We start from the raw sequence: 23645 nt of genomic DNA on the forward strand, positions 1-23645 counted from the left end.
AATATCTGTCTCATTGTCACTGTGACGTAGTTGCTAGCTGACGTAGCTGCTAGCTGACTAATCTCTTGTGGACAGAACAGAGTATGTCTGTGTTGCCGAGATAGATAACTAACTAACTAACTAGCTGGCTGGCTGGCGTAGCAGTTAGTTTTGCTGCTATAGTATCTGATACACATTTTATTGCAGATTATGTTGTCTTTATAAGTAACGTTACTCAAGAGTAAACCAAAGAAAAAGATGCCTAACAAGAAAAATGGGATACCGGACAGGTAAATATGTAACGTTACCGTGTAAACTGGTAACGTAAACCCACTCCCTTTTGTACATCGCCTTGGTCCGTACAATTGACCTTATTTTAGTTCCCCAAAAACGTAATACTTCCAGATCAACTGTAATGTCCATACCATTGTAAAGCCCAATTTCTCCCCTTTCCAACAGAATCAATTACATGACCCCCACGCTGCCCGTTTCGGCATGATTCAAGAAGGCAATGAGCCCCGTCGGGTCTTTTTAAAAATGGCGGGTGGGGAAGCAAAACTAATGCGTGATAATGAGAAGGAGAGATGTTGTGTGGGTAAATTGCTTTTTTTCACTCGATCTGTCCAACTTATTACCTTATCGCCTCTAAAATGTCAATAAAACACTATAAAGAGTTTATTTAATGTGTCATTACATACCTATTTGAAGGTTTGTGTCGAATTTGAATCGGGTTTTTAGGGCGGTGCTAAAGGGATCTTAGAAGTAAACAGCGGCTTTGAGAATGATGATCACATGCAATGATGACGCAAAAAATAACTAGGTATCCCCCTTACCCCCTACTGTCCATTTCTTGTTGTTAAAGGATGAGAGAAGTGCTACACCTGGTGGAGAGAGATTGTAAGACAGAAATAGTTGCTTTATGCGTCCTATACGTTACGGCATGACACGTCACGATGTAACGGAGGGTCCGTTTTTTCAACTTTTCTCCAATACTATAGAGCCATTACCATGTCGATCAACGCTTGAATAGAAATGTAGTTCACACTCCCGATTTCGAAGTCAACACAGTCGCTACAGTCCCATTAGTTTTCATTGTACCCTCGTTTGAATGTTGCGGTTATGCACATTTGTACAAAATGGGGTGAGTTTACGTTAGCTAACTAATGCTGGACCTTGGCAACGGGACAGCGCTATAGACTAACTCTCTGTCATATTGATGCCCTGCTCTCCCATACAGATGGGAAGACTACCAGGCAGTAGGGAAGAGGATACCTGGGATAAGGTTAATCTTATTTAAAGTCCCTCAGAAACAGGTACAGGTAACTAAGTCAGTGTTTGTATGTGTTCAGTAGTCCTGGGGTTGTGTAAAACGGGTTTTGTGTGTGTGTGTTCGTGTGTGTGTTCGTGTGTGTGTGTGTTCGTGTACCAGTCCCTGTCTTGTCGTGTAGAGTGTTCTGAGGTGTTTGGTCCGTGGGAGCTGATGCAGATTCTGGAAAAAGACGACAGGACCTGACACTGATCATAGACCTCACTTTTACAACACGCTACTACAATCCTGAGGTATACACACATGCAAACACACACACAATGACTGTATATAGTGTAGTGTGTGTGTGTGTGTGTGTGTGTGTGTGTGTGTGTGTGTGTGTGTGTGTGTGTGTGTGTGTGTGTGGGACCTTCCAGACAAATCTTCACAGCAGGTCAAGAAGTTCCCAGCGATCCCACAATCCTTAGCTTCAAACATGCTTTCCGCAGGTTCCTACAAGACAGCACACACAATGGTCAGTCATTTACATTTTAGTCATTTATCAGATGTTCTTATCCAGCAACTTAACAGTTAGTGTGCATTAATCTTAAGATACTGTAGCTAGGTGGGACAACCACATATCATGGTACATTTTTTTCCCAATGAAGTAGCCAACAGCAAAGTCAGAGCTAGTAAGGGGGAAGAAAGTCAAATGTGAGTGTTAGTTCACAAAAGGAATTATTTAAGGTATTCTTCCATGAGGTAGGGTTTCAGATGTCTTCGGATGATGGGCAAGGACTTAGCTTAGCAGAGAAGAGCTTTGACTTGGCAGGACTCGGGTTGGGGTGTAAGGTTTAAGCATAGCCTGAAGGTAGGGAGGGGCAGTTCCTCTTGTTGCTCCATAGGCTAGCACCATGGTCTTGTAGTGGAGGCAAGCTCCGAATGGAAGCCAGTGGAGTGTGCGGAGGAGCAGGGTGACATGGGAGAACTTGGGAAGGTGTGACACACACAGCCACCCTCACAGGTGATTAGTGAAACTGATTAGTTCATCATGAACACATCAGCAGGAAGACAAGAGGATGTTGAACATATTTATTATCTTTCTCTTTCACAGATAAGCTGATCGGATTGCACAGTACTACTCATGGTCTGTTATGCTGATGAAGGAGGACCCAAAAGCGACGTAATAGAAACAGAGTCTTTATTCCAGTCTTAAACAAACAATGATGTTCCTGGATATAATCCAAAGGTAATCCAAAACAGGAAACTGAAAACCTCTTGTCAGTAGAGAGGAACGACTGGAGACGCGACCATCGACTGCAGGTCGCTTCAGGAAGGCACAGACCGTAGCTGACATAGACACCTGCTCACACGCAACATCTGACAAATGCAAAAACAACAACAGGGCGGAACAAGGACACAGAGCAGCTAACCTCAAACAAGAATCCGACAAAGACAGAAGCAGAAAACAGAGGGAGAAATAGGGACTCAAATCAGAGGGCAAAATAGGGGACAGGTGTGAAAGAGTAAATAAGGTCGTTAGGAGAATGAGAACCAGCTGGGAGCAAGAACGGAACGATAGAGCGAGAGAGCGGGAGAGGGAAAAAGGGAGGAGGAGAGAGAGGAATAGAAAGAGGGAAAGAACCTAATAAGACCAGCAGAGGGAAGCACAGGGACAAGACATGAAGATCAAAGACAAAACATGACAGTACCCCCCCACTCACCAAGCGCCTCCTGGCGCACTCGAGGAGGAACCCTGGCGGCGACGAAGGAAATCATCAATCAACGAACGGTCCAGCACGTCCCGAGAAGGAACCCAACTCCTCTCCTCAGGACCGTAACCCTCCCAATCCACTAAGTACTGGTGACCACGTCCCTGAGAACGCATGTCCATGATCCTCCGTTCCTTGTAAATAGGAGCGCCCTCGACAAGGACGGGAGGGGGGGAGGGAAGACGAACGGGGGCGCGAAGAACAGGCTTGACACAAGAGACATGGAAGACAGGGTGGACGCGACGAAGATGTCGCGGAAGAAGCAGTCGCACAGCGACAGGATTAACGACCTGAGAGACACGGAACGGACCAATGAACCGCGGAGTCAACTTGCGAGAAGTTGTCGTAAGGGAAAGGTTACGAGTGGAAAGCCACACTCTCTGACCGCGACAATACCTAGGACTCTTAATCCTACGTTTATTGGCGGCTCTCACAGTCCTCCCCGCAGACGAAGGCAGACCGGTCATAAAGTCTAAGGCGATCTGAGACCATGGTCGAGAAGGAATGGGAAGCGGTCTAAGACGACCGGCAGGAGAAGAGTTACCTGACTTAGTCTGCGCGCAGTCCGAACAAGCAGCCACGAAACGGCGCGTGTCCCGCTCCTGAGTAGGCCACCAAAACCGCTGGCGAATAGAAGCAAGCGTACCCCGAACGCCGGGGTGACCAGCTAACTTGGCAGAATGAGCCCACTGAAGAACCGCCAGACGAATAGAGACAGGAACGAACAGAAGGTTACTAGGACAAGCGCGCGGCGACGCAGTGTGAGTGAGTGCTTGCTTTACCTGTCTCTCAATTCCCCAGACAGTCAACCCGACAACACGCCCTTCAGGGAGAATCCCCTCGGGTTCCGATGGCGACAATCGATGAGAAAAGTAAGCGCAAGGATGGACCTTATCGTCAGACTGGAAGCGCTGGGACAGAATGGCTCCCACGCCCACCTCTGAAGCGTCAACCTCGACAATGAATTGTTTAGTGACGTCAGGAGTAACAAGGATAGGGGCGGATGTAAAACGCTTCTTGAGGAGATCAAAAGCTCCCTGGGCGGAACCAGACCACTTAAAGCAAGACTTGGCAGAAGTCAGAGCTGTGAGAGGGGCAGCCACTTGACCGAAATTACGAATGAAACGCCGATAGAAATTAGCGAAACCGAGAAAGCGCTGTAACTCGACACGTGACTTAGGAACAGGCCAATCGCTGACATCCTGGACCTTAGCGGGATCCATCTGAATGCCTTCAGCAGACAGATAATCATCGAGAGCCTTACGTTCGGGAGCCGACAGAGAGAATAATCTACCCCGAGGAGAAGTGGTCCCCGGATGGAGATCAATACAACAATCATACGACCGGTGAGGAGGAAGAGAGTTGGCTCTGGACCGACTGAAGACCGTGCGTAGATCATGATATTCCTCCGGCACTCCTGTCACATCACCAGGCTCCTCCTGAGTAGAGGGGACAGAAGAAACAGGAGGGATAGCAGACATTAAACACTTCACATGACAAGAAACGTTCCAGGAAAGGATAGAATTACTAGACCAATTAATAGAAGGATTATGACATACTAGCCAGGGATGACCCAAAACAACAGGTGTAACAGGTGAACAAAAAATCAAAAAAGAAATGGTCTCACTGTGGTTACCAGATACTGTGAGGGTTAAAGGTAATGTCTCATATCTGATACTGGGGAGAGGACTACCATCTAAGGCGAACATGGGTGTGATCCTCCCTAACTCTCTGAGAGGAATGTCATGTTTCCGAGCCCATGCTTCGTCCATAAAACAACCCTCAGCCCCAGAGTCTATCAAGGCACTGCAGGAAGCAGCCGACCCGGTCCAGCGTAGATGGACCGACAAGGTAGTACAGGATCTTGATGGAGAGACCAGAGTAGTAGCGCTCACCCGTAGCCCTCCGCTTACTAATGAGCTCTGGCCTTTAACTGGACATGACATGACAAAATGTCCAGCAGAACCGCAATAGAAGCAAAGGCGGTTGGTGATTCTCCGTTCCCTCTCCTTAGTCGAGATGTGAACACCTCCCAGCTGCATGGGCTCAGTCTCTGAGCCGATGGAAGGAGATGGTCGAGATGCGGAGAAGGAAAACCCCGTTAACGCGAGCTCTCTTCCACGAGCTCGGTGACGAAGATCTACCCGTCGTTCTATGCGGATGGCGAGTGCAATCAAAGAGTCCACGCTGGAAGGAACCTCCCGGGAGAGAATCTCATCCTTAACCTCAGCGTGGAGTCCCTCCAGAAAACGAGCGAGCAACGCCGGCTCGTTCCAGTCACTGGATGCAGCAAGAGTACGAAACTCTATAGAGTAATCCGTTATGGATCGATCACCTTGACATAAGGAAGCCAGACCCCTGGAAGCCTCCTTCCCAAAAACAGAACGATCAAAGACCCGTATCATCTCCTCCTTAAAGTTCTGATAAACGTCAGAACACTCAGCCCTTGCCTCCCAGATAGCTGTGCCCCACTCCCGAGCCCGCCCAGTAAGGAGTGATATGACGTAAGCGATCCGAGCTCTCTCTCCAGAGTATGTGTTGGGCTGGAGAGAGAACACAATATCACACTGGGTGAGAAAGGAGCGACACTCAGTGGGCTGTCCAGAGTAACATGGTGGATTATTAACCCTGGGTTCCGGAGACTCGGAAGACCAGGAAGTAGCTTGTGGTACGAGACGAAGACTCTGAAACTGTCCTGAGAGATCGGAGACCTGAGCGGCCAGGGTCTCAACGGCATGACGAGCAGCAGACAATTCCTGCTCGTGTCTGCCGAGCATTGCTCCCTGGAACTTGACGGTAGTGTTGAGAGAATCCATAGTCGCTGGGTCCATTCTTGGTCGGATTCTTCTGTTATGCTGATGAAGGAGGACCCAAAAGCGACGTAATAGAAACAGAGTCTTTATTCCAGTCTTAAACAAACAATGATGTTCCTGGATATAATCCAAAGGTAATCCAAAACAGGAAACTGAAAACCTCTTGTCAGTAGAGAGGAACGACTGGAGACGCGACCATCGACTGCAGGTCGCTTCAGGAAGGCACAGACCGTAGCTGACATAGACACCTGCTCACACGCAACATCTGACAAATGCAAAAACAACAACAGGGCGGAACAAGGACACAGAGCAGCTAACCTCAAACAAGAATCCGACAAAGACAGAAGCAGAAAACAGAGGGAGAAATAGGGACTCAAATCAGAGGGCAAAATAGGGGACAGGTGTGAAAGAGTAAATAAGGTCGTTAGGAGAATGAGAACCAGCTGGGAGCAAGAACGGAACGATAGAGCGAGAGAGCGGGAGAGGGAAAAAGGGAGGAGGAGAGAGAGGAATAGAAAGAGGGAAAGAACCTAATAAGACCAGCAGAGGGAAGCACAGGGACAAGACATGAAGATCAAAGACAAAACATGACATGGTCTCAATAGGACAGACTACTTGGTCTGTAGGTAAGGAGCGTTTTGCAGATTTTGTGGAGTGTCTGGTAGATTCTACATGTGCTTACAGTATATAACCTGCCTATTTTCCTCCTCTCTTCCTCCTCCCTTTCTCTCACTTCTCTCTCTTTTCTTCCTCTTACTCTCTCTTCTCTTCAGGTATCTGATAGGTGTAGATGGGATGGATCCTAAAGAGGCTGGAGAGTGTGAGTACTGAACCTCCTTTTAAGAATTGTGTGTGTGCACGCACGCATGGGTGTGTAATGTTCTCTCCCTGTGTTATTCCAGTGTTTAACTCTTCGCGGGCCAACTCCATAGAGAGAGAGAACTACCTGAAAGACCTGCAGACTGGGCCAAAGAGAAGGTAGTCTCTGTCTGTCATTGTGTATGTGTTGGTCAGTCGTTCTTTATATCTCTATCGTTGTTTGTCATCAATACTTTCCTGTATCCATCCCTCTCTCCCTCCTTCTGCAGTAACTATGGGATGGAGAAGTCGGAGCAGGAGCCAATCAGAGGCCACTCTGGCAGTCGGCATGACAATATTCCGGACGGTCCTGCCCACCACCATGACAGACATTATGACAGGCATTACGACCACAACCGCTCTGTGTAAGCACCCTGATCTCTAACTAGCACCATGACAGGCATTACGACCACAACCACTCTGTGTAAGCACCCTGATCTCTAACTAGCACCATGACAGGCATTATGACAGGCATTACGACCACAACCGCTCTGTGTAAGCACCCTGACCTCTAACTAGCACCATGACAGGCATTATGACAGGCATTACGACCACAACCACTCTGTGTAAGCACCCTGACCTCTAACTAGCACCATGACAGGCATTACGACCACAACCGCTCTGTGTAAGCACCCTGACCTCTAACTAGCACCATGACAGGCATTATGACAGGCATTACGACCACAACCACTCTGTGTAAGCACCCTGACCTCTAACTAGCACCATGACAGGCATTACGACCACAACCACTCTGTGTAAGCACCCTGATCTCTAACTAGCACCATGACAGGCATTATGACAGGCATTACGACCACAACCGCTCTGTGTAAGCACCCTGATCTCTAACTAGCACCATGACAGACATTATGACAGGCATTACGACCACAACCGCTCTGTGTAAGCACCCTGACCTCTAACTAGAGCTGGGCGATATGGGCAAAGTATCGCGATAACGCTAAATTTAACAAGTTATAACAAATGTACACATTTTTTTATATTACCCTTAACATTTCTACTACTACTTTGAATGTTGTAAACATTGTTGTAAACAAACATGAAAGCTATAAACTGTCCCATTAACAGTCACTCATATTAGCAAACTTATTTATTTTCAAACTTAAAATTTCTCTAATAGAACCCTGTACATTATTTGTTGTAATGAACGATATCAACAAAATATTTTTTGTTTATCGTCCCAGCTCTACCTCTCACCCCTATATACTACGCCTCTAACTATATGTTTAAGTAATAAGGCCTGTGGGGTATATGGCCAGTATACTACGGCTTAGGGCTGTTCTTAGGCACGACGCAACGTGGTATATTTGCAATATAACATAAACCCCCGAGGTGCCTTTTTGCTATTATAAACAGGTTACCAACGTAATTAGAACAGTAAACAAGTAGTTTTCCGTCATAGCCGTGTTATTTTTGCCTAGTATAAACTGGGTGGTTTGAGCCCTGAATTCTGATTGGATGAAAGCCATGGTATATCAGACGGTATACCACGGGTATGACAAAACGTTTATTTTTACTGCTCTAATTACTTTGGTAACCAGTTTATAATAGCAATAAGGCACCTCGAGGGTTTGTGGTATATGGCTAATATACCACGGCTAAGGGCTGTGTCCAGGCACTCTGTGTTGCGTTGTGCGTAAGAACAGCCTTTAGCCGTGGTATATTGGCCATATACCACACCTCCTCGAGCCTTATTGCTTAAACATACCAAAGCTTTCAATGAATCAGCATCCAGGAGCCAAACTACCCGGTAGTAGACTTTTATGACTTTTGGAACATTATAAGTGAACATGATAAGTGGGTTTGTATGTGTGTTTCCCCCCCCCACCCCAATTTGTCAGGGCATGGACTCTACAAGGTGTCGAAAGAGTTCTCAGGGATGTTTTATGTTATGGCCCATGTTTTACTCCAATGCCTCCCACAGTTGTGTCAAGTTGGCTGGATATCCTTCGGGTGGTGGACCCTTCTTGATACACACGGGAAACTGTTGAGCGTGAAAAACCCACCAGCATTGCAGTTCTTGACACAAACCTGTGCGCCTACTACCATACCCTGTTCAAAGGCACTTAAATCTTTTGTCCTGCCCATTCACCCTCTGAATGGCACACATAGACAATCCATGTCTCAAGGCTTAAAAAATCTCATTCCCTTCATCTACACTGATTGAAGTGGATTTAACAAATTACATCAATAAGGAGTCATAGCTTTCAGTCTATGAGCAGGTGTTCATAATGAGCAAGTGTCCTTAATGGTTTGTACACTCAGTGTATATAATCTGTGCATAAGGACTCTGATCCTTGACCTCTAACCCCTATATACAGTACCAATCAAAGGTTTGGACACACCTACTCATTCAATGAATTTTCTTTATTTTTACTCTTTTCTACATTGTAGAATAATAGTGAAGACATCAAAACTATGAAATAACGCATATGGAAATATGTAGTAACCAAAAAAGTGTTAAACAAAACAAAATATATTTTATATTTGAGATTCTTCAAAGCAGCCACCCTTTGCCTTGATGACAGCTTTGCATACTCTTGGCATTCTCTCAACCAGCTGAGGTAGTCACCTGGAATGCATTTCAATTAACAGGTGTGCCTTGTTAAAAGTTAATTTGTGGAAATTCTTTCCTTCTTAATGTGTTTGAGGCAATCAGTTGTTGTGACAAGGTAGGGGTGGTGCACAGAAGATAGCCCTATTTGATAAAATACCAAGTCCATATATTGGCAAGAACAGCTCAAATAAGAAAAGAGAAATGACAGTCCATCGTTAATTTAAGACATGAAGGTCAATCAATCCAGAAAATTTCAAGAACTTTGAAAGTTTCTTCAAGTGCAGTCGCAAAACCCATCAAGCGCTATGATGAAACTGGCTCTCATGAGGACCGCCACAGGAAAGGAAGACCCAGAGTTACCTCTGCTGCAGAGGATAAGTTCATTAAAGTTACCAGCCTCAGAAATTGCAGCCCAAATAAATGCTTCACAGAGTTCAAGTAACAGGCACATCTCAACATCAACTGATGAGACTGCGTGAATCAGGCCTTCATGGTCGAATTTCTGCAAAGAAACCACTACTAAAGGACACCTATAAGAAGACTTGCTTGGGCCAAGAAACACGAGAAATGGAGATTAGACTAGTGAAAATCTGTCCTTTGGTTTGATGAGTCCAAATTTGCGATTTTTGGTTCCAAACGCCGTGTCTTTGTGAGACGCAGAGTAGGTGAAGCATGGATAAGGTGTGATGCCATGGAGGTGCTTTGCTGGTGCTTTGCTGGTGACACTGTCTGGGATTTATTTAAAATTCAAGCCACACTTAACCAGCATGGCTACCACCGCATTCTGCAGCGATACGCTATGCCATCTGATTTGCGCTTAGTGGGACTATCATTTGTTTTTCAACGGGAAAACACAGGAAACACCTCCATGCTGTGTAAGGGCTATTTGACCAGGAAGGAGAGTGATGGAGTGCTGCATCAGATAACCTGGCCTCCGCAATCACTGATCTCAACCCAATTCAGATGGTTTGGGATAAGTTGGACCGCTGACTGAAGGAAAAGCAGCAAACAAGTGCTCAGCATATATAGGAACTCCATCAAGACTGTTGGAAAAGCATTCCAGGTGAAGATGATTGAGAGAATGCAAAGCTATCATCAAGGCAAAGGGTGGTTACTTTGAAGAATCTAAAATATGAAATATATTTTGATTTGTTTGACACTTTTTTGGTTACTACATGATTCCATATGTGTTATTTCAGAGTGTTGATGTCTTCACCATCATTCTACAATGTAGAAAATAGTACAATTAAAGAAAATACCTTGAATGAGTAGGTGTGTCCAATCCTTTGGCTGGTACTGTTGTGGTGGAAATTCTACCTTTAACTAATAATGAGGAGAGGCAAAGTCATTAATCAATCAAGGTGTTACTTTTATTATAAACGTATTATAATAAGGATGCTGGTTTCACCACCCACACAGGTGAAATGGAGTGATAGCCTGCTGGTACAAAGAGTACATGAGCATTTATATAGTCAAGATACCCCATGCAAGGATCTGCAAAAAATGTGACCCTATGTATGTGTGTGTGAGGGGAGACAACTGGGTGAAAAGGTTGCCTCAGTCTGTCGCAACTGAGTGAGGATAATGGGGGCCAGAATGACAGGAAGTCACTCCAGACATACTTCCTCTAACAGTAGCTCAACGGTTACCCCAAGTTGGGCAAGCAAGCGCCTTTGACTGTCGGCCCAGATGATGTATGGTCGTACTGGTCACACACACAAAACATGAATCTTTCGCCCAGAAACAGGTTCCAAACAGAACAATAGCTCTATCATTGGTGTGCAGAATATAATACTGCCCTGTCTCCACTTAACCTGTCTCGGACTGAGGAATGAAATTGCAGGGCGCCAAATTCAATCAACATAATTCAATTTTCTCAAACATACAAGTATTAGACAGCATTATTTTTTAAATTTTTTATTTAAAAAACATTTATTTCTCCCCTTTTCTCCCCAATTTTCGTGGTATCCAATCGCTAGTAATTACTATCTTGTCTCATCGCTACAACTCCCGTACGGGCTCGGGAGAGACGAAGGTCGAAAGCCATGCGTCCTCCGAAGCACAACCCAACCAAGCCGCACTGCTTCTTAACACAGCACGCCTCCAACCCGGAAGCCAGCCGCACCAATGTGTCGGAGGAAACACCGTGCACCTGGCCCCCTTGGTTAGCGTGCACTGCGTCCGGCCCACTACAGGAGTCGCTGGAGCGCGATCTCAAACAATCTCAAGCCCAATGCCTAGGCTTAAAGATGGATATTTTAGTACACAAGCATTAGTAAGGTTGAACAGAAAAGGCCCTCACATTCCCCAATCAAGAAACTACGTTTCTTCTAAACCTTCAGTTTAATCCTTACAGTGTTAAAATAATCACAAAACAATAAAATGAAAATAATAAAAGAAAAAAGCGACTACAATTTATTTTTTGTTTTAAATACCTTCTGGTGCTCGGCACTGCCACACATGGTAAATAACCTCCTTTGGGTTACTGAGTTTAATCCCTTTCTGCCGTCAGCACAGTCTTCTCTACATCAAATAATATTCAGGTAATGACCATTGACTCTGGGACCACATCTTCCCTTTAAACACCATCTGCAGTTGCCCCTCTTAAGACAAAGTTTACAAACCAAATGGGCAATCAGATCAATTTGGGCCATGTGCTCAAGGTTTGGATCAATATCATCAAAAATGTAATTTGGTAATTGGATATAGGTCAAATAGATTAGGATCAGTTTCACTCTCAGGATCAGTTTACCCTCTCCATTCACCAGGGCATGCTGAGAATAGTGTCAACATTCAAAATTTGAATGGCAATGCTTCAGTGATTCCCATTAGTCCTAGTACTCAAAGTTTAAAAACCCTCAGCTTAGCACACATCGACACACTGGCAGAATGTACATTTATATAAACACACAGTATGATTATCCATAATTATAGTATTCACTTTCTTATCATGATTATAACCACAGATCAGTATCCCAATGCATTCTTAATTTAAATTACTTTACATTTAGCAGTGTGTAGACCGCTATAATTAACTTGATACCCCAAATTAAAGACTAGCCTAAATCAATTCTGGGCAAAGTTGACCCCCACCCCTTCATGCACTCAATCTTCTGGCGTCTGTTCATAGTCTTCTTCAGATAGCTTCATTGTTCAAGTGGATGGCCCATTATAATGTCTCAATTTCAACGTCTCACCTGGGCCGCCCCCACCTTTACCACCCATTATATCTTGACCATTTGCCAACCAGCATACCGGCAACATGAGAGAAGTTTTGAAATGGATCTTGTCACAAGCCGGCTCATAGCCTGTGACAAAAATGAGGGGACACGAACAACAGGTATAGGCCAATTAAAAGTGTTCTTTATTTTAAACAAAACTATTAACTTAAAACTAAGAAAAAGGAATGAGGTGTGGAAGTATCAGAATGTAAGGTGTATGTAAAGTGCATGGATGCGTGAATATGTGTGTGTGAACATGACTGAGTGAAAACTATGCAAAACTACAAAGGAACAAACAAAACATGAGCATACCTGGAGGAGCAGAGAGGGAGAGAGAAGTGATTAGTGATAGTTTAAATACTTAGAGCCCAGGTGACTCCAGTCACTAACGACCCTCCTCTGCCTGCAGGAGGAACCACCCCTGCACTGCAGAGGAGGAGCCGTGACAACATGCCTCATGCTTACTCCAGATGGACTCCTGTCACACTCCTGAGAGAAAAAGCAGTTGATAGCTTTGATTGGATGCTGTACACCGGTTGCTGGCTCGGACTCAGGTCTCTCGGTAGAAGTGGTGCGGACAGGGCCGTATTGAACGCCTTTCTTGCTCTTCTTCAGCCGGTTAGAGGGGGTTTTGAGGTTCACACGTTCTAGTGGTCAAATTATTCCTTCCATCTATTAAGACACCGACCGTAGTCACCCTCACGATAACATCGAGAGAGGACAGATCAGAACAACACTTTGGTTCAGTTCATTTCTGATTCAGGAAATCCCAAAAATTATTACTTTTACCAATTATTCTTAATACAAATCTCTAAACACATGTCAAAGAAAATAACAACACATTCTGTTGAAGCCATTTTTTTCAAATTGGCTTATACTCCCCATCACAGTGTCAACTTCATCACAGAGTCACAGGATCAGGAAGTCAGATCCCTAACCCATCGGGAGAAATCCCAACAATCCACGAAACCCAATCGGGTGAGATTTGTATCGAATCAGAACAGAACAAGCAACACAACAATACACTCCTTCATGTATCACTCGATACACTCCTATATATCACTATTCCTCCATTTTGACATAAGACTCGCAATGTGAGTAATGTGTAAAAAAAATCAAACAAAACCATTTCAAATGACAAAATCGAATTAGAATCACTACCCATAATAACCCCATAAAGAAAGAAAAAGAAAAATGTTCCCATACAGTCATAGTAAAATAGACTTAAGACAGCCTACCCTTATTCAACGGCAACGCCCTCTTTTTCCCATTGGTCCGAATCACAAATAGGGCTTCAGAAATTAAAAACTTCAGAAATTCCATGTGTGTGCCCCTTTTAAGATACCTCGGCACTAACCTGTGAAAACCCACTAACCCAAATGAAATAGTCACTCAATAAGTCAAACGGTATTAACACCACTAACAAATATTCATAACAAATGTGTTTTGAGTGGGTATTTGCAAAACATATGGAAAAAACAAACAAAAATGGCCGGGCCAGTTCCCTTTCGAAAATCTATTTCAGGATAAGATGACAAAAACATTATCACGAGATTAAAACACCCAAGGTTCTCTGAGTTTGCAAGGAGTATTTTTTAATTTATTACCCTTTAGACTCCATTGTCTTTAATTCTCGCAAGGATTGTCCAACCCCAAAATCGGCTCCATTTCCTCCCATGTCGAATTATCCTGGTGTCGTTACTGGACCAATGTCCAATGACATTGGTCATAGCTATATCGCCTTAGATTGTGGCCCTTTCCGGTAATGTCATCACTTCCAACCCGTTGCATTGATTTAGTAAACATATAAACCTGTTGTTTAACAAATCTAGAACCTTCAAAAAGTCTGCTGTCCTATCAGCGTAATAGTAAAAATAAAACATTTACTTGGATCTACTTTAATTTAAAGCACTGTTCCCCACATTGGAAATAGATTATCATTTGAGAATACAATAACTTCTTGCTCAAATTCAATGGTGTTACCTAAACTATAAAACCCAGCAACACTAATCAGAAACTATCAAAGAATGTTTCCGATTCAACTATTCAGACCTCTGCTGCAAATGTCCCACTGCGTCCCTTATAGCCCAGCGAGCACGACTCACTTTCACCAGCGGACTAAAACATGGCATTAGTAGTCTATCCAAAAACCACCAATAACTAATAACATATTTCCATTCAAATTATTAGAAGGCATTCCAGTCTACCCAAACAATATTACTCTATATTTTTAATACCAATGTCACCGCCGTCAACAGAAGTAGACCAAAGCGCAGCGTGGGGAGCGTACATATTCCTTTATTTATATGATGCCAACAAAAACAATTAACAATCCAAAACAACCGTGAAGCTAAAGGGCTAAGTGCCACAAACAAAGTTAAGGGCTACCTAAGTATGGTTCTCAATCAGAGACAACGATAGATAGCTGTCCCTGATTGAGAACCCTACCCGGCCAAAACATAGAAATACAAATAATAGAACTAAAGAACATAGAATACCCACCCCAAATCACACCCTGACCAAACCAAATAGAGACATAAAAAGGATCTCTAAGGTCAGGGTGTGACAACCAACCTCTGCTTCACACTTATTAATGACTTTAAAATGAACATGTAATGCGCCAAATAAAATGCATCCGTCAATTCATAAGGAAAAAATGTATTTAGATGGGAGCTAATAGTTCAATGACAGAGCCTCTTTCTGTCCACAACATCAATCCATTGCTGTTGCAGCCTTGTATTATCATGCAATAATTAATACTCATATATAGTTAAAAATTATGATCATGGTGACAGATCTATCGCAATTTCCTATCCGCTATTATTAGAATTCATTAGATTTCGTAACTGTCCCTTCTGATTTGTCTACAGGTAATGAAACTAACACTTCCAATTTTTAACGATCATATATTCAGTCCATATCATTAATATTTGATTCAGTGATTTAAATTACGACATCCTTACTAGTAGCCTATTCTATCAGGCGATTAGAGTCGTTCAAAATCGAACTAAGCAAGCTGGAAAATCATCCAGTTTATATCTTACTGTAACAGCTTTCTTCCTGGGATGAAGGAGAGGACCAAAATGCAGCGCAGTTAGTGTTCAACATGTTTAATTTAACAATAAACGATGAACATTGACAACTAACAAAAATAACAAACGTGAAATCCGAGACAGTCCTATCTGGTGCAGAACACAAACACAGAGACAGGAAACAACCACCCACAATCCCCAACACAAAACAAGCCACCTATATATGATTCTCAATCAGGGACAACGAATGACAGCTGTCTCTGATTGAGAACCATATTAGGCTGAACACAGAAACAGACGAACTAGACACACAACATAGAATACCCACCCCAACTCACGCCCTGACCAACTAAACACATACAAAACAACAGAAAACAGGTCAGGAACGTGACAGAACCCCCCCCCTCAAGGTGCGAACTCCGGGCACACCCCTAAAACTCAACTGGAGGGTCTGAGTGGGCATCTGTCCGCGGTGGCGGCTCCGGCAGTGGACGAGGACACCACTCCACCACTGTCTTTGTCCCCCTCAGCGTCCTTTCAGTGGCGACCCTCGTCCCCGACCATGGTCCAGGAACCTTCACCAAGGCCCGTCCTAAATAGAGGAGACAACTCAGGACCGAGAGGTAGCTCAGGACAGAGAGGTAGCTCAGGACAGAGAGGTAGCTCAGGACAGAGAGGTAGCTCAGGACAGAGAAATCGCTCCGGACAGAGAGGTAGCTTAGGACAGAGGGACAACTCTGAACTAGTGGCAGCTCCGGACTGAGTGGCAGCTCCGGACTGGGTGGCAGCTCCGGACTGGGTGGCAGCTCCGGACTGGGTGGCAGCTCCGGACTGGAGGGCAGCTCCGGACTGGAGGGCAGCTCCGGACTGGAGGGCAGCTCCGGACTGGAGGGCAGCTCATGACTGGAGGGCAGCTCATGACTGGAGGGCAGCTCATGACTGGAGGGCAGCTCATGACTGGAGGGCAGCTCTGGCAGCTCCTGACTGGCTGGCGGCTCTGGCAGCTCCTGACTGGCTGGCGGCTCTGGCAGCTCCTGACTGGCTGGCGGCTCTGGCAGCTCCTGACTGGCTGGCGGCTCTGGCAGCTCCTGACTGGCTGGCGGCTCTGGCAGCTCCTGACTGGCTGGCGGCTCTGGCAGCTCCTGACTGGCTGGCGGCTCTGGCAGCTCCTGACTGTCTGGCGGCTCTGGCAGCTCCTGACTGGCTGGCGGCTCCGGCAGCTCCTGACTGGCTGGCGGCTCCGGCAGCTCCTGACTGGCTGGCGGCTCCGGCAGCTCCTGACTGGCTGGCGTCTCCGGCAGCTCCTGACTGGCTGGCGTCTCCGGCAGCTCCTGACTGGCTGGCGTCTCCGGCAGCTCCTGACTGGCTGGCGTCTCCGGCAGCTCCTGACTGGCTGGCGTCTCCGGCAGCTCCTGACTGGCTGGCGGCTCCGGCGGCTCCTGACTGGCTGGCGGCTCCGGCGGCTCCTGACTGACGGACGGCTCTAGCGGCTCCTGACTGACGGACGGCTCTAATGGCTCGGGACAGACGGGCGGCTCTGAAGGCTCGTGGCAGACGGATGGCTCAGACGGCGCTGGGCAGACGGATGGCTCAGACGGCGCTGGGCAGACAGGCAGCTCAGACGGTGCTGGGCAGACGAGCAGTGCAGGCAGCTCAGACGGCGCTGGGCAGACGAGCAGTGCAGGCAGCTCAGACGGCGCTGGGCAGACGAGCAGTACAGGCGGCGTTGGGCAGACGGCCGACTCTGACCTGCTGAGGCGCACAGTAGGCCTGGTGCGTGGTGCCGGAACTGGTGGTACCGGACTGGAGACACGTACCTCAAGGCTAGTGCAAGGAGCAGGAACAGGGCACACTGGACTCTCGATGCGCACTATTGGCCTGGTGCGTGGTACCGGAACTGGAGGTACCGGGCTGAGGGCACGCACCTCAGGGCGAGTGCGGGGAGCAGGAACAGGGCACACTGGACTCTCAAGGCGCACTATAGGCCTGGTGTTTGGTACCGGAACTGGAGGTACCGGGCTGAGGGCACGCACCTCAGGGCGAGTGCGGGGAGAAGGAACAGTGCGTACAGGGCTCTGGAGACGCACAGGAGGCTTGGTGCGTGGTGCCGGAACTGGTGGTACTGGGCTGGAGACACGCACCACAGGGAGAGTGCATGGAGGAGGAACAGGGCTCTGGAGACGCACTGGAAGCCTGGTGTGTGGTGTAGGCACTGGTGGTACTGGGCTGGGGCGGGAAGGTGGCGCCGGATATACCGGACCGTGCAGGCGTACTGGCTCCCTTGAGCACTGAGCCTGCCCAACCTTACCTGGTTGCATGCTCCCCGTAGCCCGTCCAGTGCGGGGAGGTGGAATAACCCGCACTGGGCTGTGTTGGCGAACCGGGGACACCATGCGTAAGGCTGGTGCCATGTACACCGGCCCGAGGAGACGTACTGGAGGCCAGATATGTAGAGCCGGCTTCATGGTACTTGGCTCAATGCTCAATCTACCTTGCTCAGTGCGGGGAGGTGGAATAACCCGCACCGGGCTATGCACACGTACAGGAGACACCGTACGCTCTTCCGCATAACACGGTGTCTGCCCGTACTCCCGCTCTCCACGGTAAGCATGGGAAGTGGGCGCAGGTCTCCTACCTGCCCTCGCCACACTCCCCTTTAGCCCCCCCCAATACATTTTGGGGATTTCTTCACGGGCTTCCAGCCCCGCTTCCGTGCTGCCTCCTCAGACCACCGCTCCTGGGCTTTAGCTGCCTCCATCTCTTCCCGAGAGCGGCGATCTTCTCCAACCTTAGCCCAGGGTCCTTCTCCGTTAAATATTTGCTCCCATGACCATTCCTCCTGGTACCGCTGCTGCTGTCGCTGCTGCCCGTTGCCACGCTGCTTGATCCTTGTTTGGTGGGTGGTTCTGTAACGGCTTTCTTCCTGGGATGAAGGAGAGGACCAAAATGTAGCGCAGTTAGTGTTCAACATGTTTAATTTAACAATAAACAATGAACATTAACAACTAACAAAAATAACAAACGTGAAAGCCGAGACAGTCCTATCTGGTGCAGACCACAAACACAGAGACAGGAAACAACCACCCACAATCCAAGCCACCTTAATATGATTCTCAATCAGGGACAACGAATGACAGCTGTCTCTGATTGAGAACCATATTAGGCTGAACACAGAAACAGACGAACTAGACACACAACATAGAATACCCACCCCAACTCACGCCCTGACCAACTAAACACATACAAAACAACAGAAAACAGGTCAGGAACGTGACACTTACAACAAACACTGCTATAACTTTCTAAGAAAAAACATAGCAACAGTTGAAATTACAGTCAGTAACATAGACCCAATGCTATTGAAATAAGTCCCGCAAATAACCCAATTATAATGGTCTGTAGTCTTAACATCTGGCACATAATAACGACACAATTTTGTTTTTCTGCAGAGATTTTCACATGTGCAAAGGGGATTTACTGACAGTCATTGCAGTCAAACAAATTAAATCGACATACGTTGACTCGAAACCAGATTACATTTACATTTACATTTAAGTCATTTAGCAGACGCTCTTATCCAGAGCGACTTACAAGTACATACATTCATACTTTTTTTTTTTTTTTTTTTTTTTTTTTGTACTGGCCCCATGTGGGAATCGAACCCACAACCCTGGCGTTGCAAGCGCCATGCTCTACCAACTGAGCCACACGGGGCCCCCCAGATCTTGCGCCTTATAATAAAAGCAGATTATCTTTTCTCATGCAACATACTTAAATTGCTTTAGTACATCACATTAGCTCCGCAAAGATAATTAGTTTAATGTAAATCCTAATTTGGCTTTGTATGACGGTATAAATTACATCGAGATTCCATCTTAATCCGCTGTAAATGTATGGGAAAAGGATCTATTCAATAAATATAGCAACTCATCTCTTACTGCGGAAAATACATTTCCCAGGACTTAAGGGCAGTTTTCTCTAAATGTATTACCTGGACAGAGTGTAACGGTAGTCCTCTTACTCTTCAACCGAAGAGGAGGAGTAGTTATTGAACCAAGGCGCAGCGGGTTGTGATGACATAATTTTTTTACAGAAAGACGAAAAACACGAACTTGACTATAAACTAACAAAACAACAAACGGAGTAGACAGACCTGGACGACGAACTTACATTAACACAAAGAACGCACGAACAGGGAAAATAGACTACACAAAAAGACGATGAACAAAACAAACCGAACAGTCCCGTATGGTGCGACAAACACTGACACAGGAGACAACCACCCACAACGAACACTGTGAAACAACCTACCTAAATATGACTCTCAATTAGAGGAAAACGCCAAACACCTGCCTCTAATTAAGAGCCATACCAGGCAACCCTTAAACCAACATAGAAACAGAAAAAATAGAATGCCCACCCAAACTCACGTCCTGACCAACTAACACATACAACAAACTAACAGAAATAGGTCAGGAACGTGACACAGAGAAAATCCCATAAGCATTTAGACAGTCATATAATGCTTTAACCTTATCTCTTATCAAATGATCCATCAAGGGGATGGTTGGTCAATTTCTTCAACAGATGATCAGGTCTATATAATTATCAAACATACATTAGTAATGGAAAGGAAACACATGCTTTGTTTTAGTATTACAATTCTCCTTTAGTAATACAATTGTAGGCAGAAGTTGGTACAGAGTACAGTATATGATAGCTCTCCCCAGGTTCTGCAAAATGTCTAAGACATCCTGTAACTCATATAGCCTCCCCAGTCCTCCTTGCATGACTTTCCCTGGCAACAACATTTTAATAAATCTAACCTCCCCTTGACAGCAGCAACCATCTTGTCAGCAATTAAAAGCTCAGAAGTGAACAGGTCTAAGCATCTTCTGACAGGTAGCTGTTTTCATCTGGCATGCGACAGCCTTGTGTTCTCAGAACCTCAGATAGCCACGGTGGGGCCCAGACAGGAGGAGTATGAAGGTAGGCGGTTTCCGCCTTCTGATAGTGTCTGAAGGGCACAACACTAAAAACAGGTGTCTCCTAGAAGAGGAGACCTTACAGTTTATCATAACACAATGTATTAACCTTTAAAAGGTATGAGGCCTTGGTTTAACCCCTTCAGGTCCAACTCAAACTCGGATTTATTATATTCCCACCCGACGTACGTCTACGTCTGGGTGCGCAAGTAAGTATATTATTTATCGTTTAGTTCCATCATTACTTCATCAAATCGCTAGTAATCGACTATGCCCACATACAATTCATCAATGAAAAAAAAAAGTAATATCTTTGTCACAGCTTTTGAAGGAAGTGGACCAAGAGACATAAAAAGGATCTCTAGGGCGTGACAATCTTCACAAAATCAATATATAAATGTAGAAATCTTAGGTTCTCACATTAATGAGCCACTCCATGTGCGTTTGAAATGACTCCCCCTTGCTACATGGCAGCTCTGCAAACACTCCCACCAGAATTATAGACATGCCACTACCCCGTCATATTCTATGATGGGCAGTGATGGACGGAACCCCAGGATAACGCTACATATTGAAACTTATTATCCAAATTTAAGTCAGTTTATTATACAAATTCCAATCTCTTATGCTAATTTCTATATGTTATTATCCAAACTTCAGATGAACACTGATTTCTACACTCACACAACTCTCATATCACATTCACACACACATAGGAACACGAACACACAGGGGAATGAGACAGACGAGGAAAACCGGTTCGCGCTGTTTTTAGATTTCAAAATCTTGGTCACTTGCAAGGGTTGCCAATATTACCCTCAGAGTATTGCCTAATCAATGGTCCCAGAACGGGATGTTCTCTCCGCTCGGGAATGTTACCTATTGCAACCACTGTGGTACAAATCCTTTTATGTTTACCCAAATATGCAAAACTGCCGGCAGAGTACCCATGTCTCCTATCTAATTGGTCAACACGGTCCCAAAATCCAATAACAAAACACTCACAATAACATCTAACAATAGTAACCCAGGGCATGCCTGTTTACCTCATTTACAACAAAACATTTTATCAATTACATACACATTATTAATTGAACTTCAAGCCAGATGTCTCTATATATCTGTATTGTTGGGTGTCTGTTTGAATATTCTCTCACTCTCTCCAGGCCTCTCCACCAGAGGGGTTTGAATTACCAGACTCACGGTCACGACCTGCTCCCTCCTCCTCTGCCTACTTTCGGCATGTGGTCCTCCCACCCCAACCTTTAACTGCCTCGTCCCCCTCACTTCACCAACTCCCAGTGTAGACCCCCCCCCAGCCACAGAACAACTGGAGGAGGCCCTACTCCCCAGAGGAAGACCGTAGGAGAGATGAGAACTGGAGATCATCCCACCATCACGAGGACGACAGGAGGAGAAATCGCTATCCCCCGGCCCCCCCTTCCCCCATTCTCCCCCATTACTCCCCCGAGGGGTGGCCTAATGAGCCTGAGGGGCACACGTCCTCCCTCCCCTCTGAAGAGATGAGTGGCCCACAGAGGAGAGTCCGCCCACAACACAGACACACGCAGAAGACACTTCCTAATGGAGAGAGCGAAGCAGAGCGGGGGAGTGCAGTAGGTGTATTCTTTAACTTTAAAAAAATGAAATATGAAGCTTACTGGGTGTGTTTGACTGGTACAGTTCCATGGGGGCTGAATTGTTTGATTTGCTTTTAAAAACAGGTTTTAGGTTTTAATCGAGAGATGACATGTTTTTTTATAGAGAGCGAAGTTCACTTACATAATGTGCCTGACTGACTGACTGACTTTTGGCTGACTGACTTGCTTCAGATAGACATTTGTTGCCAATGCCCTGTCTCAGTTCCATGTATGGATCAAGTATGACAGGGCAGGTCAGAGGTCACTCTGTCGTGTCAGACTGTCCTGCTCTGAGTGTTTTTGATCAAAGCTAATAATGAAAATTGTGAGTTGGAACAACCTCTGGACTCATGATTTTACGTCCACTATGTCTTTTAACTCCATGGTCTGTTCCAACTGTAAATGCTACACTAACAATTAAATAGTACTTTTTGAACTGATGTGAAGACTTCTAAAGTCTTCTGGGCCCATTTTTTCAGAAGTTATCTATCTGGATTTTGGCTATCGGATAGGATTAAATGCATAGAAATAGAATGAATGAATTGAACGGGACTCCCCATTTGAGTCAATCATTTGTCCAATCTATTCATTCTATTTCATCATACCCTATAGGTGAAATCCAGATAACTTTTGAGAAACCTGGCCCTGTGATTTTCATAATCAGATTACATATTAAAAGGCTCCAGCAAAATACAGTTTCTGGTCAAAAATAAAGTTTCTGGTTGCTGTCATGAACACTTGAAAAGCAAAAATTGTCATATATCCTGCCACTCCTAAGAATGATTTTAAGACAGACATTCCTGCCAATAGATAGACACAGCGCCTTCAGAAAGCATTCACACCCCTTGAGGGTTCCACATTTTGTTGTAAAACAAAGTGCGATTATAATGGACAGTGTTTCCTGACCCCTCCTGTCTCAGCCTCCAGTATTTATGCTGCAGTAGTTAATGTGTCGAGGGGCTAGGGTCAGTTTGTTATATCTGGAGGACTTCTCCTGTCTTATCCGGTGTCCTGTGTGTCCAAGATGTTCTGAGCTGGCACAGTCTGCCCTGGCTGGATGCCCACTCTCGGATGGCACTTGCGGGGGGCTGGCCTATAGCGCTCCGGGCTAGGTAAAAATTTTTTTTAACAAGGCAAGTCAGTTAAGAACAAAGTCTTATTTTCAATGACGGCCTAGGAACAGTGGGTTAACTGCCTTGTTCAGGGGCAGAACGACAGATTTTTACCTTGTCAGCTCAGGGATTCAATCTTGCAACATTTCGGTTACTAGTCCAACGCCCTAACCACTAGGATACCTGTCATGAGATGATAGGTCTACATGCTGTCACGCCCTGACCTTTGTTCCTTTTTTATGTCTCTATTTTTGTTTGGTCAGGGCGTGATTTTGTGTGGGCATTCTATGTTGTTTTGTGTTCTATGTTTTCTATTTCTGTGTGTTTGACCGGGTGTGGTTCTCAATCAGAGGCAGCTGTCTATCGTTCTCTCTGGTTGAGGGCCATACTTAGGTAACCTTTTCCCACCTGTGTT

The 23645-nt window shown here is 45.6% G+C and overlaps 1 non-coding gene and 1 pseudogene across 1 annotated transcript; one reads left to right on the top strand and one right to left on the bottom strand.

Moving 5' to 3' along the window:
* The first annotated feature begins 237 nt into the window (after nucleotides 1-237).
* On the top strand, nucleotides 238-23610 carry LOC129819164 (RNA/RNP complex-1-interacting phosphatase-like; annotated as a pseudogene).
* Nucleotides 19135-19208, bottom strand: trnaa-ugc (transfer RNA alanine (anticodon UGC)). The gene has a single exon. It is a non-coding gene; the product is annotated as a tRNA-Ala (tRNA).
* Nucleotides 23611-23645: the final 35 nt, after the last annotated feature.

This window comes from Salvelinus fontinalis, chromosome 21, assembly GCF_029448725.1.
Source record: "Salvelinus fontinalis isolate EN_2023a chromosome 21, ASM2944872v1, whole genome shotgun sequence".
NCBI classification, from domain to species: Eukaryota; Metazoa; Chordata; class Actinopteri; order Salmoniformes; family Salmonidae; genus Salvelinus; species Salvelinus fontinalis.